Genomic DNA, 18,615 nt, shown 5'->3' on the forward strand with positions numbered 1-18,615 from the left:
CCGGGGTCTCTAGGGACAGCTCTGTCTGCCATTAGGGAATTTCCCCCTGAGAACCATCTGTAACATTTTGAGAAACCCCAGGGGTTCACAAACCCCAGTTTGGGAACCACTGGAATATATGAATATATATATATATACACACAATTATTTGTTTTTTAAAAAACCCACAAACATAAGCGACAGCATTTGGACCTTTTGTATTTGTTTCCCATAAACATTCATGTAAATGATTGATTTGTTTGTTTGTTTTTTATGGAAAGTGACAGACTCTCATATACTCCCGTGGCTGTTCACTGGGGAGGTACTGCCAAAATGTTAACTACGCCCTTCCTCAGAAATGCTCTGCCTTAGTCAGTCAGGGACCCAGGACATTCCTAGGTAACATACTCTTCCCCCAACCCCCCAAATCCATCACTTCCACAGTCTGCTCAAAAATTTCTGTCAGTCCCCTATGGTCTCCCCTACCCTACTCAAAAAAACATCCGTTCCATACTTTAATATACACCCCCGCACCCATGATCCAGAGCTGCCATGCCTTCTCTCCTCAACCAACCAACCATCCACATTCCTCCCCTAGTCCCGCTAATCTTTGACCCACCATTCTCTCCTCGACTCCTCATGGAGATTTCTGTAGTTGGCTCCCTTATCTGGCATCTGTTCCCTCAGAGACGCAGTAGTGGAGGCGTATCCGCTATCCTGTTGGTTGCGGAGAGGTAGGTCATCAATGTCTCCTCTGGTGGTAAGCCGAGGGTTGGTTGGTGAGTGGGTCTCCTTTTTGGTTCTTGACCACTAACCACCAGTGGCCTTCCCTTGCCAGTGTGCAGAAAAGCGTCAGGTAAGGAAGCAGGTTTCCTTATGGTTTTGGGAGGTGAGGCAGTGCAGCTCCAGACTTCCTCCCGGTACTGGTTCTTCATGTTCCAGTCTGGGGCTGGCCTGGCAGGCACTGGGATGGGGAGAGAGATGCAAATTAGCAAAAAGAAATCCCATCATCTCGAGCTATTTGGCTCGACACCACAGGAGTGCCCTGCTTAGTGCATCTTATAAGGTGTTCTTCTGGAGGAGTATCTCTCCTGTGGACCTTAGCAGCAATGGAGCGGCTACCTTTGGGCATGCTAAAGCTCTCTTCCAGTGCACTTATAATCTCTTCTGAGTGGACACCTTCTCCAAGGCAGAACCGCTGAGTAGTACAGATCTTCTTCCCTTCTGCTCTCTGTAGATAGCTTGCAGCTATAGAGGCCCATGACCAAATAAGGGGGCTTGGAGCCAGAGCAGATTGGGGAGAAAGGAGCTGAGTGCCCAAGAAGCAGGGAAGCCACTAAAAATACATTTGCATGGACAGAAACTCTCTGTGCCCTGATTAAAAAGCACTTTGCAGCGCTGGAAGCCCTGTGAACTGGCTTGCCTGCATTTCTCAACTGCGCCAGGCTCCCACCAATTTATATGGAAAACTTTCTTCGCCCAGTCTATGAAGTTTTCAGTGTTGGAAACGTCATGCATTGGGCACAGAAAGATTTCCACATAAATTGGTGGGAGCTGCTGAAAACATCTGAGGCCAGTTCATAAAGTTATTAACATTGATGGAAAACTGTGTGCGCGCAGTGGTGTTTTCCCATGTAAACTTACTGGTTTTCATTTTCATTTGCTCCTCTGATTCTAGGGTGCTGTCAGATCTCTCTACCTTGCTTCCTCTTCTGTCCCTCTTGCAAAGCTTAGAGGGCCCACAAAAGACCACCTCTGCTACCGCACAACTCCTACGTTGATTATGGGTAATTTTCTTCCCTGCATATGATACACAGAAACAGAGCAGGCTTTCCCTGTGCACATTTTAAGGAATTGTGATGGCTTCATGGTAAGTTGTTTGATGGGTCATCAGAATCCCACGATGAGCATATAACATATTCACTATCATGAGCTGCACTCTGTCGAACTTGCTAACACAGGATATGAACAAAAATCCACACTTCTTATTAAAATCACATCCAAAATAACCGTCTACACCGCTGAAAGTTTCTGTGAGATTTCGTTTGTTTGAAGAAAAACAATAAAGCAAAAGGAAAGGTGACGCTTAGCACTTGCAGTTTGATTTCAAGAGAGCTAGGAACAGTTCTTAAATAGAGTGGTGACATCAGAGGTTAGTTAGCCAATCGCCTTCAGTTTGGCTGTGCATTGCCAACCCAATAGGCCAGGGAAATTGATCTGAAGAGTCAAATTTGCTCTAGAGAAATAGTTATAGCCATAAGAGAGGATATTTTTCTCTTTAGGTGGAAGTAGGATTTTACATAGTCCATGCCTCTGAATCCACCACAGAGATTTAGGGGCACCTCTCAGTAATGAAGCTTCGCTCCTTGATTAATGTTGGTCCCGTTGTAATGCTACATAACAAGCTGTACTTAGAGCATTAAAAGATAATTAGAAGCATCAGCCAAAAGTCCTTTTTCGATCAGCTTTTTTGGTTATGCTGGATTCCAAATTTAGGGCCAAATTTTCCAAGCTGAGCACATACAAATACCTGATTTAGCTCATGCACATTGCATAACTTTGCATGTCAGGTCCATTTACACAAAGATGTATGTGCAGTTCCATGCACTTGACTCTGAAAATGGCTCATCCCAAGAAAATTCTTACCTTTGTTGCCATAGAGCTAGTTTGCGGCTATGAGCAGATCCTTGAGCAAGGGCAGTCCGTAGGCTGCACCAACCCATAAGTCATCTCAGGAGGCACTGTGTTTGAAATACCCCCCTGACTCCTATTTCTCCCCTGCTTCCTCCTTGGTTTTGTGGTGGCAGGGCAGATGGTAATTTGTCCCTGGCCTGTACCAACAGCACATTCTGGCAATCCCCACACCAGCTTAGCTACACTGGCAAGTTGGACCTGAAGCTCAGATTTCACCTTTTCCCCACCTCATTCCATTCCACCCTCACCTGCTCTAGGGAGAGAATAAGCAGTTATGTAGCCCCACTTATTCCTGCATTCCCAGAGCCAAAGTAGGCCATACTTAGAGGATGGGGGACCCTATCCTTGGAAGCAAGGACTCCGAAACAGATTTATAACATTATAATATAGAATTATAACATTCAAAAACCAGTCGGAGAACACTTCAATCTCTTTGGTCACTCAATTTCCACTGAATGCATCCAATGAAGTGAGCTGTAGCTCACGAAAACTTATGCTCAAATAAATGTGTTAGTCTCTAAGGTGCCACAAGTACTTCTTTTCTTTTTGCAAATACAGACTAACACGGCTGCTACTCTGAAACCAGACCTAAAAGTGGCAATTCTTTAACAAAAAAACTTCAAAAACAGACTCCAACCAGAGACTGCTGAATTGGAATTAATTTGCAAACTGGATACAATTAACTTAGGCTTGAATAGAGACTGGGAGTGGATGTGTCATTACACAAAGTAAAACTATTTCCCCTTGTTTATTTCCCCTCCTACTGTCCTTGTAAACTGCTGGAAATGGCCCACCTTGATTACCACTACAAAAGGTTCTCTCCCCCCGCCCCCTCCCGCTCTCCTGCTGGTAATAGCTCACCTTTCCTGATCACTCTTGTTACAGTCTGTATGGTAACACCCATCGTTTCATGTTCTCTGTGTATATAAAATATCCCCACTGTATTTTCCACTGTATGCATCCGATGAAGTGAGCTGTAGCTCACAAAAGCTTATGCTCTAATAAATTTGTTAGTCTCTACAGTGCCACAAGTCCTCCTCTTCTTTTTGCGAATACAGACTAAAATAACACAGCTGCTACTCTGAAACCTGCAACTGATTTGGGGGTCATGGTGGATAATCAGTTGAACATGAGCTCCCCGTGTGACGCTGTGGCCAAAAGAACTCAGGCAATCCTGGGAGGCATGAACAGAGGAATCTGAAGAAAGAGTAGACAGGTTACTTTACCTCTCTATTTGGCACTTATGCAACTGCTGCTGGAATAGGGTGTCCAGTTCTGCTGCCCACCATTCAAGAAGACTCTTGATAAATGGGAGGAGGTTCAGAGAAGAGCCATGAGCATGATTAAAAGATTAGAAAACGTGCCTTATGGTAATAGACTCAAAAGGCTCAATCTAATTAGAGAGAAAGTTAAGGGATGACTTGATTACAGTCTATAAGTACCTACCAGGGCCACAAATATTTAATAATAGGCTCTTCAATCTAGCAGAGGTCTAACATGATCCAATGGCTAGAAGTTGAAGCAAGACCAATTCAGAGGGGAAATGAGGCATAAATTGTTAATAGAGTAATTCACCATTGGAACAATTTACCACAGGTCGTGGTGAATTCTCCATCACTGGCCATTTTAAAATCAAGGTTGGATATTTCTCTAAAAGACCTGCTCTAGGGATTATCTGGGGTGAGTTCTCTGGCCTGTGTTATACAGAAGGTCAGACTAGATGATCACAATGGTCCCTTCTGGCCTTATAATCTATGGATCTGTGAAAGACCAGTAGTGCTCATAGGAATGGAAGAGGTATGTTCTGACACCCCCATTCCACTGCATGAGTATGTAATCCTAGCAGAAAACTAGCTCACAGGAAGCTCCCAATAAGGAGTCCAATTCTGATAACTGTATTCCTCAAGTAGCTCCATTGGTTTCTATGGGACTATGTAAGAAATAAGCAACTACTCAGTGTAGGTAATGGTGGCAGAATCTGGCTCATAGATGATATGTAGAATCTGATCCTGCCATCTTTACTCACACTGAGTAGCAACTTACTCTATAAGTTGTCCCAAGAATAAGATACAATTCATTATAAGGATGTCAGAATCATGCCTCCATTATATTAGAAAGTGACTAAGAGGATATGCTGGTCATACTCCTAAGATTTGTTATAGTATTTCTGTTCCAAGTTTGCACTGTGTCTCAGACTTCAGATAGAAAAACTCCAGACTTATATTTTCTATAGACAGAGCATTGTTCCCTTTCTCAGACTCAATAACTGTTGATCAAATAACAAAAAAATGCTGTTTGCAAGTAAATTATTTGAGGGTAAAAAGCCCCAATTCATCAGATAAACTAAGAATCCCGCCGACTGGCCCTCTGAAAGGTAGACAAGCAGATGGAATGCTGGTTGTTAGAAAGATTTCCAAGTAGCTCATCACATTTCTTCTTTTGTATGCCCAGTTCTTGGTGGTTGTTGAGTTGAACTGTGACTTGATACTGGGTCCTGGGATTGTAGGAATGAGCGATCGTTAGCTGTGATTGATTACTTTACTGCTAAATTCTGATGGATGTTTCCTTCAAACCTTTTCTCTGCTGTTGCAATATGCTATCCGTCAGCTTGTGCCAGTGTCTGGTGATGATAGTGTTCTTAGTGTCTACTGGTTCTTGCTATCATAGAAGCTGGGTGATTAGAGTTATCTAAATGTGTGAATAATTGAGAGGTTATGCTATATTACATGCCTCATCAAGTTTCCTATTCAAGTCTCGGGAACATATTTAAAGCTCAACACTGTGTCTCAATTATGCTTGAACTTCTGGCAGAAACAAGCCACATTAACAAAGCTGTCAAAAACACATTCTGCTTAAAGTTTCCTGGGACAACTTGACAATGGATCTTGCTCATTTGTTCAAGGGTTTACTTCACATGGTGCACATTCTGCTATAAAAAGGACCTTGAATTTATTAAGTTTCTTTCTTGCATGCTCCCAGAAAGGAGGGCAGAAACTAGATCTTGATCAAATTAGATTGCAAAGCTGGTTATATGTACTAAATGTATATTATAAGTTCAATAAAATTGATACATGGAGAGTAATAGTGGGTTTTACATATGATACCTACTGAGCTCCTGCTACAGTAGACTCTATAAATTGCAAAGGCCTCTGCAACAAATATTTGGTGTGGTGAAAAAAATGCAATACTGTAGTTAGTGAATCTGAAATGCTATTCTAGTCCTTTAACAGCAGTATGGTGCCACGGACAGGACGCTGGGCTACGACTCAGGAGAACTTGGGCAAATCATTCCCGCCTCAGACCTTGCGCAAATCATTTCACCTCTCTGTCCCTCGGTTTCCCCACATGTTTAATGGCGATAAGAATACCTACCTTCTTAAAGCACTTGGGATCTACAGGAGCAAAGTATTATTGGACTGGCATATAGTCACATTGTCCTGTGACAGGTTTCAGAGCAGCAGCCGTGTTCGTCCGTATCCGCAAAAAGAAAAGGAGTACTTGTGGCACCTTAGAGACTAACCACTTTATTTGAGCCTAAGCTTTCGTGAGCTACAGCTCACTTCATCGGATGCATAAAGTGAAAAATACAGTGAGGAGCTTTATATATGCACAGACCATGAAAAAATACACCTTGTAAGTAGACTGATCACTTAAGATGAGCTATTACCAGCAGGAGAGTGGGGTGGGGGGAGAGAAAACCTTTTGAAGTGATAATCAAGTTGGGCCATTTCCAGCACATTTCCAGGAATTAACAAGAACGTCTGAGGAACAGTGGGGGGCGGGGAGGGGGGGTTTGAAGGAATAAACAAGGGGAAATAGTTTTACTTAGTATAATGACTCAACCGCTCCCAGTCTCTATTTGTACAGCCTCTCACAGGCTGAGCTATTGCCACCAGCACACCTGCTCTGTTTGGATGAAGTGCGTGTGTTTCACTGTAGGGGAATACCACGGTCAAGGGGCAAATTCCCCCCCCCCCACCCCGTGACCACCTTTCTCCTGGCTGCATTATACCCACCTATGTGACACCAGCGTTCTGTCCTAACAGACAGAGAGAGGGACCTCTGACTTGTTTCTTGGAGAGGGAAAATCCCTTTTACAAAATCCTGCAATGACAAGTACATGGTGAACCAGTGAAATAGCCTCTGTGATTCAGCTGGGAGCTCTTTTGTTTGCATTTGGGGTTGAAAGACAAACAAGAAGTCTCAGTTCCTTTAGCTGTGATGCTCTTTTGAGGTGAGGGACACAGCGGCTGATAATTCACAGATTCATAGATTCCCGGGCCAGAAGGGATCATCTAGTCTGACCTCCTGTATAACACAGGCCATAGATCTTCCCCTAATTAATTCCTAGAGCAGAGCTCTTAGAAAAACCTCCAGTCTTGATTTTAAAATTGTCACGGATGGAGAATCCTCCACAATTCCTTGGGAAGTTGTTTCAACGATTAATTACTCACATTGTTAAAAAAAAGTATGCCTTCTTTCCAGTCTGAATTTGTCTAGCTTCAACGTCCAACCCTTGGATGGTGTTAGACCTTTCCCTGACGTTATTTCTTTTTCCCATTATTAAATATTTGTTCCCCACGGAAGTACGCACAGACTGTGATCAAGTCACTGCTTAATCTTCTCTTTCTTAAGCTAAATAGATCCGAGGAACTCAATCAGTCACAATACAAAGAAGGAAAAGGGCGAGTGGTAATAATAGGTAGCTCTTTTCCAGTGCTTTCCCTCAGTAGATCTACAAAGTGCTTTACAAAGGAGGTCAGCATCATCATACTTATTAAACACATGGGGAAACTGAGGCATAGAGACGTGAAATCATTTCCCGAAGGTCACAGGCAGGAACAGAACCCAGGTCTCCTTGCTATTTAGGAGTCTAAAAATGTACAAGGCTATTGACCTTGCAACAGTGGCCCCTACTGGAAAGCCCCTGGATTCACTGGCATCAGTATAAATCAAGAATAATTCCACTGAAGTCAATGAGTTACACTAGTGTAGGTAAGACTAGGATAAGGCCACCCCAACATAAGGCAATAAGCATGGCAAGAACCGCATCAAGACGTGTATGGAACTGATTAGCATTGCAGTTTAACTGCTTGCATTGGGTTTCATAGACTCTATAGGGCTAGAAGGTACAGCTTGGTTTCTTTGTGGGGCCTTTATCTAACCTGCAGACTGTTAATGCTCCTTTAAATTATTAACAGTTCAGCATGTGCTTAAGTGCTGTGCTTGGTAGCGACTGGATTCAAGCACATGCTTAATTGCTTTCCTGCGTTGAGGCCTAGATCCTGACCTTCTATGGAGATCTAGTAAAGCAGAGAAATTATTTACCACCCTTTGGCTTTCTGGTGGCTTATACAAGAGACAGAGCTGGCTTCATTCCAATTCTTAGTGGAAGGATGTTCAGTTGGTATCTTTTCTGTGGATAAATAGAGAACTCCACGGCTGTTGGTTTTGGTCCCCTTCACTAACACTAAGAAAAACAGTAGGACAAAGAGAGGCTCAACTTCAATGTAAACCCCAAATTAAAAAACATAGTAAGAGAACCAAAAAAGAGCCACCGTGGCTAAACAACAAAGTAAAAGAAGCAGTGAGAGGCAAAAAGGCATCCTTTAAAAAGTGGAAGTTAAATCCTAGTGAGGAAAATAGAAACGAGCATAAACGCTGGCAAATGAAATGTAAAAATACAATTAGTCAGGCCAAAAAAGAATTTGAGGAACAGTTAGCCAAAGACTCAAAAAGTAATAACAATTTTTTTTTAAGTACGTCAGAAGCAGGAAGCCTGCTAAACAACCAGTGGGGCCACTGGACGATCGAGGTGCTAAAGGAGCACTCAAGGATGATAAGGCCAATGCGGAGAAACTAAATGAATTCTTTGCATCAGTCTTCACGGCTGAAGATGTGAGGGATATTCCCAAACCTGAGCCATTCTTTTTAGGTGACAGATCTGAGGAACTGTCCCAAATTGAGGTATCATTAGAGGAGGTTTTTGAACAAATTGATAAATTAAACATCAATAAGTCACCAGGACCAGATGGTATTCACCCAAGAGTTCTGAAGGAACTCAAATATGAAATTGCAGAACTACTAACTGTAATCTGTAACCTATCATTTAAATCATCTTCTGTACTAGATGACTGGAGGATAGCTAATGTGATGCCAATTTTTAAAAAAATTGCCAGGATCTCCAGAGGTGATCCTGGCAATTATAGGCCTGTAAGCCTAACTTCAGTACCGGGCAAACTGGTTGAAACTATAATAAAGAACAATATTGTCAGACATATAGATTAACATAATTTGTTGAGGAAGTGTCAACATGGTTTTAGTAAAGGGAAATCATGCCTCACCAATCTACTAGAATTCTTTGAGGGGGTCAACAAGCATGTGGACCAAGGGAACCCAGTGGATATAGTGTACTTAGATTTTCAGAAAGCCTTTGACAAGGTCCCTCACCAAAGGCTCTTAAGCAAAGTAAGCTGCCATGGGATAAGAGGGAAGGTGCTTCCATGGATTGGTAACTGGTTAAAAGATAGGAAACAAAGGGTAAGTATAAATGGTCAGTTTTCAGAATGGAGAGAGGTAAATAGTGGTGTCCCCCAGGAGTCTGTTCTGGGACCAGTCCTATTCAACATATTAATAAATGATATGGAAAAAGGGGTAAACAGTGAGGTGGCAAAATTTGCAGACTATACAAAATTACTAAAGATAATTAACACCCAGGCAGACTCTGAGGAGTTACAAAAGGATCTCTCAAAACTAGGGGACTGGGCAACAAAATGGCAGATGAAATTTAATGTTGATAAATGCAAAGCAATGCACATTGGAAAGCATAATCCCAACTATACATATAAAATGATGGGATCTAAATTAGCTGTTACCACTCAAGAAAGAGATCTTGGGGGCATTGTGGATAGTTCTCTGAAAACATCCGCTCAATGTGCAGCAGCTGTGAAAAAAGCGAACAGAATGTTGGGAATCATTAAGAAAGAGATAGATAATAAGGACAGAAAATAGCATGTTGCCGCTCTATAAATCCATGGTATGCCCACATCTTGAATCCTGTGTGCAGATGTGGTCACCCCATCTCTAAAAAGATATATTGGAATTGGACAAGGTTCAGAAAAGGGCAACAAAAATGATTATGGGTATGGAATGGCTTCTGTGTGAGGAGAGATTAATAAGACTGAGACTTTTCAGTTTGGAAAAGAGACAGCTAAGGGGAGATCTGATTGAGGTCGATAAAATCATGACTGGTGTAGAGAAAGTAGATAAGGAAGTGTTGTTTACTACTTCTCATAACACAAGAACTAGTGGTCACCAAATGAAATTAATACTCAGCAGGTTTAAAACAAATAAAAGGAAGCATTTCTTCACACAACACACAGCCAATCTGTGGAACTCCTTGCCAGAGGATGTTGTGAAGGCCAAGTCCATAACAGAGTTCAAAAAAGAACTAGATAAATTCATGGAGGATAGGTCCGTCAATGGCTATTAGCCAGGATGGGGGGATGGTGCCCCTAGCTCTGTTTGCCAGAAACTGGGAATGGGCAACAGGGGATGGATCACTTGATGATTCCCTGTTCTGTTTATTCCCTCTGGGGCACCTGGCACTGGCCACTGTCGGAAGACAGGATACTCTGGGCTAGATGGACTTTTGGTCTGACCCAGTAGGGCCATTCTTATGTTCAACATATTCAAAGCAATTTGTATCTAAGATTAGGTTGCTAAGTAAGTTACCTGATTGTCAGCATCCCTGAAAACCAGGTACATTACTAAGGTAACTAGGCAATGTTTAAATCCACGTTTAACATTAGGTACCTTGCTTTGAAAACATCAGTCATAGTTCATGCCCTTTTCAGTGAACTACGCAGAAAATGAGACCCCTTTCCGTTACTTGCAGACACATACCTTACTGGATTAAAACTTTAACATGGCTCAAATTTGCTGCTCTCTTTTTTGTTTTTAATCTTTGAATCAAAACATTAGGAATGGTGTAGCAATAGTTCTTTATTATAATCAGAGGCTGATGTCGGGATGTTGGTTGTCACAAAATCAACATAAGTTTATTGCTTTCTAGTTTCTACTAGACATATATTGAAATAAATTGCATGCAACTTACATTTTTCTCCCTATTTTGGGAGACCGTGCCCCTTAGTGGCTATAATATGTATATTTACCAATAATTTAGACTGCAGCTTATTCAGATAAAGTCCTGGAATGAAACTGAATTCTCTGTATTAAAATCCAAAATCAAAATGCCTGCAAGACACAAAGTCAATGCAAACTCCTTTGATTTTGTTTAGTAATGGAATATCTTGCAACTCTTCCTCAGGAAAGTCAAAAACCATGTGGGGCTTGTAATTGGATCTAAATGATTATGAAATTTTGGGAAATTGGTGTTTATGACACCTGCTGGGGTAGACTTCCTTCTCCAGCTGTGAGAGTAGATTGTGCTGGCCTAAACCGTATGACCTCCTCCTGACCCATGACAGAACCACTCAGGGCAATTAACTTACAAAGTGATGGGCTCCCAGTTGTTTGTTGAACTGGAGAAAATCTGCTTGATTTTCAAGTACTAATTTTCATTGTTTTGTGTCTTGCATTTGGGAAAAATCTGGGGTTGTTTTGAAACCACAGGTGATGTGACCCATTGAAACCTGGATTTAAACGTTGGTTTTATGTAGCAGATGGATAAGCTATCAGTCACTTGCCTGTAGGTGGAAAATCTTTGCTTAAGCCATTAACACTCCCAAGAGTAATACTACCTGTGTTAAGCACAGGGAAATCTGTTTTCGTACTGTGATTTGATATTGAGAAATAACAGGAGGAGATAAGCTTTATAACAGCACTGAAAAAAATCTCTGTCGTAACAAAGGAGACACATGGAGCAAAGCTGGCCAAGCTGTTTGGCCTGTGACGGGCCGAGAAGTCTGACAGGCTGCACCGGCAGGCCATGTCCCCTTCACCTCCAAAGAGCAAGAGGGCAAGATGGAAAAAAGACAAAAGAAGTTGGTAACAGGACGGGGCTGGGGGTGGAAGAATAGCAGTGAATCAGACCAGATGGTTCCCCCTCTCTTACATTCCTGCTGTATTCCCGTTATTCCTATGCTCAACAAGGAGGGCCCCAACGAATGGGGCAATGTTAATTATTTTGCAAAGGCAAGGCTAGCAATTGCATTGATAATGTAGTTTTGACAGTACTTGCCTCTCACAGAGAACTCTTCAGCTGTAGCTCTCAAGCATCATTAGACTGAATGCTGTCTTACGGGAGGAATTCTGCAATTGGATGCACTCATTGTTTTCAGTGGAATATGAGCACATAGTTCCAAGAGGAGAATTTGTTTCAAGGAGAGGAAACCCAGATACTGGGAAAAGCCAGAGATGAGAGTCATTATAAGTATTGCAGCTATGTAGGTAGATGTTTTATCCACTAAAACTTATGCTTCTCGTCTGTAGGCTTGATCCAATATTCACTGAAGTCAGTGGAAAGTCCCATGAATTTTTATAGGCTTTGGATCAAGCATATGTTTTGACTGAGGAAAAAGCCATTTCTGTTTCCTTGAAATGCACTTACTTAAGACGGCCATGGTTTGCCCATCCACGACACAAGCCAACACCTCCATATTTTCCATAGTTTGTGGTTTCCATACTTTAAACAATGTCGAATTTAAAAGAGTAGATTAAGTGGTTAATTTTAGTTGTCACTTGCTAGAAATTGTTAATAATTACTCTTTTAGTGACTGATGGACATTATGGTTTATTTTCTGGTTTTTTGTACTTGTTTCCCTGTCCCCTCACCCCCCACCCCCTCGCCCCCAGCCTCCTACTCCTGGTCCCCATTCTACATTAAAGACGATGCTTTGCTCTTTGATTCAGATCTGCAATCCACGCTAAAGTGAATGGGAACTGTGCGCACATAACAAAAGAATTTGGTTATGTATCTAATTTTTTCCCCTTTAGATATAGATAATACAGAAGGTCCAATGCAACCCCAATTGCTTTTTCCACTGGACTGGCCGCTTAACTATTTTCTACATTACTCTCAATTCACAAGTTGTTACTCCAAGGAACAATAAAAAAAAATAAAAAGAAACTTCTTGGTTTCTCTCTTTCCTCGTGGTTCATCTGTCTTAAAGATTTCCTTAAAGGAATAGTGAGTAGGATTCCTCAGTTCATTGCCTCCCGTGGGACTTTTGCCACTTACTTAAATAGAAGCAGGATTGCTCTCTTAAAGAACTTCCTTACTTCAAGAGCTCTAGGACCCTGAACCAGCAACCTTTACATGAATCCTCCCATTGGCTTTAATGGTGCTGCTCTCAGAAGGTCTGCAGGATAAGGCTGTAAGCGATTGCTTTTGCACAAAGATGAGCTTATTCAATATTCATGTGCACATGCAATCATGAAGCCCATCCAAGACTTTTATGTATTTCAGCTGAAGCTGCCAATTTTGGATGCAAAGCTGTGGCTTTCCCTTTCCTCTTGCGAGATACACTTTCACTTCCTAATGGGCAAGCCTGCCATGAGACGTTCACTGTGGATGGATTTCTCATCTGTATATAAACATGTCGTCCCTTGAATTATGAGCCCCGGTGTTCAGGACTTCTCCCCCAGACCATGTGGTCACACAGGTAGAAGCCCATTCAAGTTTGTCCATGCCATAGGTTAACTGCTTGCAAAGACGTGAGCCGACTTGTGGGTCTGGACACAGATTGCGATATATTCCTCAAAAGGCTGAAGATGTGTGTGTGCAGTCATCAGCCATTACAGAGATGATAGAAATGCAGGTAAGTTAGAAGGAACAGGAGGCTAGATTCTGATTTAAGACTATGTGCCCACACAGAGAGGGAGTAAGTGCTAGGGGCGTGCTATGCAAAAGAGATAGAGCTACGCAGAGTGCCATCTACTGGCCGATAACATATAGAGTCATTCTTACGTCTGTAGGTTCAATAAAGTTGTCCTTTTGTCTTGCAAATGGGTTCCAGATTCCAGCCCTTAACCTTAAGGACCACCTGACACTTATAATGGGCCCTGGGCCAGCATATAGGACTAAGTAGGACTAAAGGCCTGGTTGCTGCCTCCCTGCAACAGGGGAGTGAGGAATGGCCAGAGTCTTGGACCATCCACCCTACTTGGTGGCCAACACAGGTAGGCTGGGATGGCGAGTCACTGCTGGGAGAGGTCAATAGCAAATGACTACCCTACCTCTCAGCCCTGGAGCAAGGAAGAAACCAAGGAGGAGTTGCAGCTCAGTGGGGTGTGTCTGGGGTGGTGCCCCCGCTTGCTCTAATAATCACAGTGAAGCTGTGATAGCACATATCCAGGGTTTCATGCAGGGTTGGACAGCCCACGCTGGTGGGGCTCCAGTGATTGTTTTATGCGCTAGCTACAAGAGCTGCAGTCACGTGTCTGGTTGCCATGTAGACGTACCCTAAAACAGTGGTTCTCAGTCAGGACTCCAGGGCCCCCTAGGGGGCCATGAGCAGGTTTCAGGGGGTCCGCTAAGCAGGGCCAGCATTAGACTCGCTGGGGCCCAGGGCAGGAAGCTGAAGTCCTGCTGCATGGGACTGCAGCCTGGGGCACCGAGCCCCACCACCCGGGGCTGAAGCGAAAGCCTGAGGAACTTAGCTTCATGGGGCCCCCTGTGGCGTGGGGCCCTGGGCCACAGCCCTGCTTGCGACCCCCTAACGCCGGCCCTGGCTTTTATATGCAGAAAAATTAATTGTGGTGGCTGGGCCATGGGGTTTTTATATGGGGGTGGGGGGGCTCAGGAAGGAATAGGTTGAGAATCCCTGCCCTAAGACACATGTTTGGCACGTTACTAACACTTCTTGGTATTGACTGTAACTGTTATTAAGTGTGCATATTTCTTAATCGTAAAGAGAATATTTCTGACATAATTGGCAAAAGAAACAGGTCTGAAAGCCAGGTGCACTGGAAAGAGGTCACACTCAAGGCTCACAGACACAGACTTAACTCTTTCCCTCAATATTACTTTTTTCCTAATATGCCTCCCTTGATACGGAAGAAAGATTACCAGCCTCCACATCTGCAGTAAGAAAGCACGTTTGGCCCAGAGACGGTGCCCCAGCTAGAGACCACAGACAGAGCTATGCATCTGGTTCGAAGTACTGGATTTGTAGCCTTGGAACTATAGCTGTATATTCAGGTGATAAGGACAGTTAGTTGCCCTTTCTGTGCCCTCCCACTTAGGGAGAGCACAGGAACTAGCTAGTAAGATTTCTGACACAGCCTTCCATCTTGCTCACACACTGGAAGCCAGCATGTTCTTCCACCCCACTGCTCTGCAGAGGATGAGCACCGGCCTTATGAACCACGTAAGCTGTATTTTGAGCACTTAAGTGGGGTGTGTCCTTCATGCTAGTCCTTTGCACAGGGGCAAATTCTTCCCTGAGTGTGGATTTAAAATGAACAACAGATGCTTCACCAATGGATTGAAGTGTTTTGGGAGCATGGTTCTGGGATTTAGAAAAAATGACAGCTGTCCAGCACTCATGAGCAACCCTACACTAACTCCCATGCCTGGGTCAAACCCTATCCACCAAGCTCCCCCCGTGGCACAGGTGTGCAACACCAAAAAAAGCAGCAGAAACACTACGCGCGATGGACCAGTCTGCTGAGGATACGTCTGTGCTGGAATGAAAGACTCGCGGCACATCCCGCAGCTGGCCCAGGTCAGCTGGTTCAGGCTGCGGGGCTAAAAATTGCTGTGTAGATGTTCGGGCTCAGGCTGGAGCCTGGGCTCTGGGATCCTCCCCGCTCACGGTGTCCCATAGCTCAAGTTCCAGATTGAGCCTGAATGTCTATACAGCAGTTTTACAGTCCAGTAGCCCCAGCTCTGCAAGCCCAAGTCAGCTGACCCGGGCCAGCCGTGGGTGTTTAATTGCTGTGTAGATGTACTCTGAGAGGCTGTGCATGGGCACTCCACGCTCTCTGTACACAACAGAGAGTTGCTCTACAGCGATATGTGCTATCGCTGCAGACAGGGGACTGAGGGAGGGGAGGGTTTATGAATGGTGGAGGTTTGGTCTAGAGTAGGCCAGAGAAGTGGAGAAGCAAGTATCAAGAGCAACTGGCTCAATCCCCTACATGGTAGGTGGTGGGGCACAGAGAATGCGGATATTGGTGCTTTGTTCCATACCACAGGGTTGTGCATGGAGACCCTTTCCATGAGACCCGAGGTCCATGTAACCACCCTGTGCAAAAACCCGTTTATCCAGGCTTTGCCGGAAGAACTGGTCTTTGGCCCTGGGGTGCTTATAAAAACGAATAATCCCATTGTCAAGGAGATGGATTTCAGTTGTGTGCCTCCAAAGGGCCCCTAGACTAACCTGCTAGCATGCTAACAGCACACCCCACCATGTTTCTGTGGATACTATGTTGTGTGTTTCATGTCAGCCTGCTCTCCACAGCTTTGCACAGTTAAATCGTTCAGTGACAGGATTAAGGAGTAACAGCAAAGGGAGAGGCATAGGCCAGAGACAAGACATATGTATTGAGTTGAGATATGAAAAAAGATGGCAGGCTAATCCTCAGCTGTACCAGAGCGCAGTTCAGTGCACCTGTGGCGGAGAGGGTGGCAAAGATGGCTCTAAGGGTCTGTCTACACTGCAATGTAAGCCAAGGGTTGGTAGAACTTGAGTTAGTAGATGCTGGGTTTGTTAACCTAGGGCTTGAGTGTTTATACTCATTTGTAATACTAGGATAGGAATGGTTGAACTCTTGGGCTCCAGCATCCACACTGCATTATGCTGGCCCGAGTCCAACCACCCATATCCCAGACTTCCTAGCACCCTCCCCAAATGTAGCTGCTCTAGCCCTTTGCTCATGGTTCAGAGTGGGAAAACCGGACTGTCCAGAGGACACAGACATTCAGCCCGTGAGATTGTGGGATACTTTTGATGGACTCTCAGAGCATGACTCCAGTGGGGCTGTGTCTACACTGCAAAGCAATAGGGCTTGAACCGCGGGTCCCGGCTTGACTCAGGCTTGGGCCTTCCCCCCTGTGGAGTCTTTCTGAATCACTGTCCTCTTACACACTGGTTCCTTTGCCACACTGGGAGCCAAATCTACTGCTGGGGTAAATCAGCACAGCTATAGCCAATGGAGCTATCCCCATTTACCCCAGCTGAAGATCTGGCCCAGTAATGCTTAGTGGACAGTACTAGTATATATAGAATTTCTATATCTTGGAGAATACGGGCCTGGACTGCTCCTGCATGAGGATGTTCTTACAGTCCTTTTATAGGCAAACAAGGGGTGCCCAGATATGTTTAACAGATTATCTGTCTTCTTGGCTAGACCCTTCTCTCGCTTGCTTGGCTCAATTGCACATGCCATTGATAGGGCAATACCGCGATTGTCTCTGCAGAGATTACACTAGCTGGTCCATGACACATGCTCATCGGAGGTTTTCCCAAAGTGGATCACAGGTTTAGGCTCTCTCTCTCTTGCTCTCGCTCTCTCTCTTTTTTTCTCCTCTCCTCGACTCCTGTTTTCAATCATGCACGGCCTGTGCAGTGTCGTGGTCAGGCTTAAAGACTTACTAGAACTGGAGTCAAGATTTATGAGAATTAGATGTAACCAGGCCTCTCCCAGAGGTTTGGGGAAAACAGCTGGAGTCTGGCACTTTCCGTCATGACAAGGACTATTAAAAATTAAGAGTTGAACCAAAAATGGGGGTTAGAGGTGGGCTGGGCCAAATGTTTAGGGTTAAAATGCAAAACAAGCCCATGTAATATGCAGGGCATCTGCACGGGGGCCAGCTCTGAGAGCAAACAGCTTTCAATGCGGCTGCTAACGGGGTTTATTTTAGAAAGCTCTTTAGAAACAAGAGGTTAAAAAAATGATTTCCACGCGAGGACTGCACTATGATTCAAAGTCCTGAATGGAGGGAAGCGGTTCTCCTTCTGTGCTGTCTGGAGGCGATTCTGTCCCTGCCTGCCCCACCCGGTGCTGATGTAATGCACCCCAGCCGGCAGTGTTTGTCGAGATTACTGCACCATGCAAATGTGTGTCCCTCCTGAGCCTGGCAGGGAAAGCTGCTCTCTGAGGGGGAGGGAGGGGACAGCAAAGATGCAGGGAAATTTGAAGGCTGGGAGTGCTGGAAACACTCAGCAACAGACAAACGGGGATTTGATCGTTCCTGGTGAGAAATGGGATTTCCGCTGAACGGGCTAGTTCAGGTCACATGTTCCCAGCCTTGCTCTAGGGGGCACTGCAGAGCCAGGCCACTCTAGGAGATGCTGCAGGAGAAACTGTGTCCCCTAAACTCCTAGGGCCATGCACATGCTGTCCCATGTCTGAGGATGGTGCTGTTTAGTTCCTTCATTCCTGTTCTACTAGGGCAGAGCCTCTTTGCAACAGAAGCCTTTTGGGGGGACAGCACTTCCCTGGGAGAGTGCGGAAACTGCAATTGCATCAACCCCTGACTATGAAGGTACAAGGCTGTGGCCCCCTTTTGTGCACCGACAAAGGGAACAGACATGGTTTTGTTTCTGGTTGACGCTTCTCCTTTTGCATATAAAAGGTGTCTTGTTTAGACTCCCAAATAGGTGAATGGAGTGAGTGGGACAACACTGGGGGTTCTCCCCACTCTTGCAAACTAAGCTCCCATTTTTATTCTGACTGTCTCATCTTGCCATGCTCCACCACCCCCAACACTTTTCATGCTTTTAAAAAACATTTTCAAATACTCTCCTCCTCCCTTCCACCACATCTTCCGCTGTCGCTCAAAGAGCCCAGGAGAAGGGTGCCGTGCAGGAATAAAAGGAAGGAGGGGTGACGCCACGTGCAAGCCCGTCACAAAGATGAACCAACAAGATTTCCCATCTCCCCTTCTCTCTCGGCTGAGAGCAGGGCAGGCCCCAGGGACATCTCAGCTTTCCCATCTGGCTGGAGACTAGAACTCGGTGGCCAAGCTCTCCA

This window comes from Eretmochelys imbricata, chromosome 6, assembly GCF_965152235.1.
Source record: "Eretmochelys imbricata isolate rEreImb1 chromosome 6, rEreImb1.hap1, whole genome shotgun sequence".
Taxonomy (NCBI): Eukaryota; Metazoa; Chordata; order Testudines; family Cheloniidae; genus Eretmochelys; species Eretmochelys imbricata.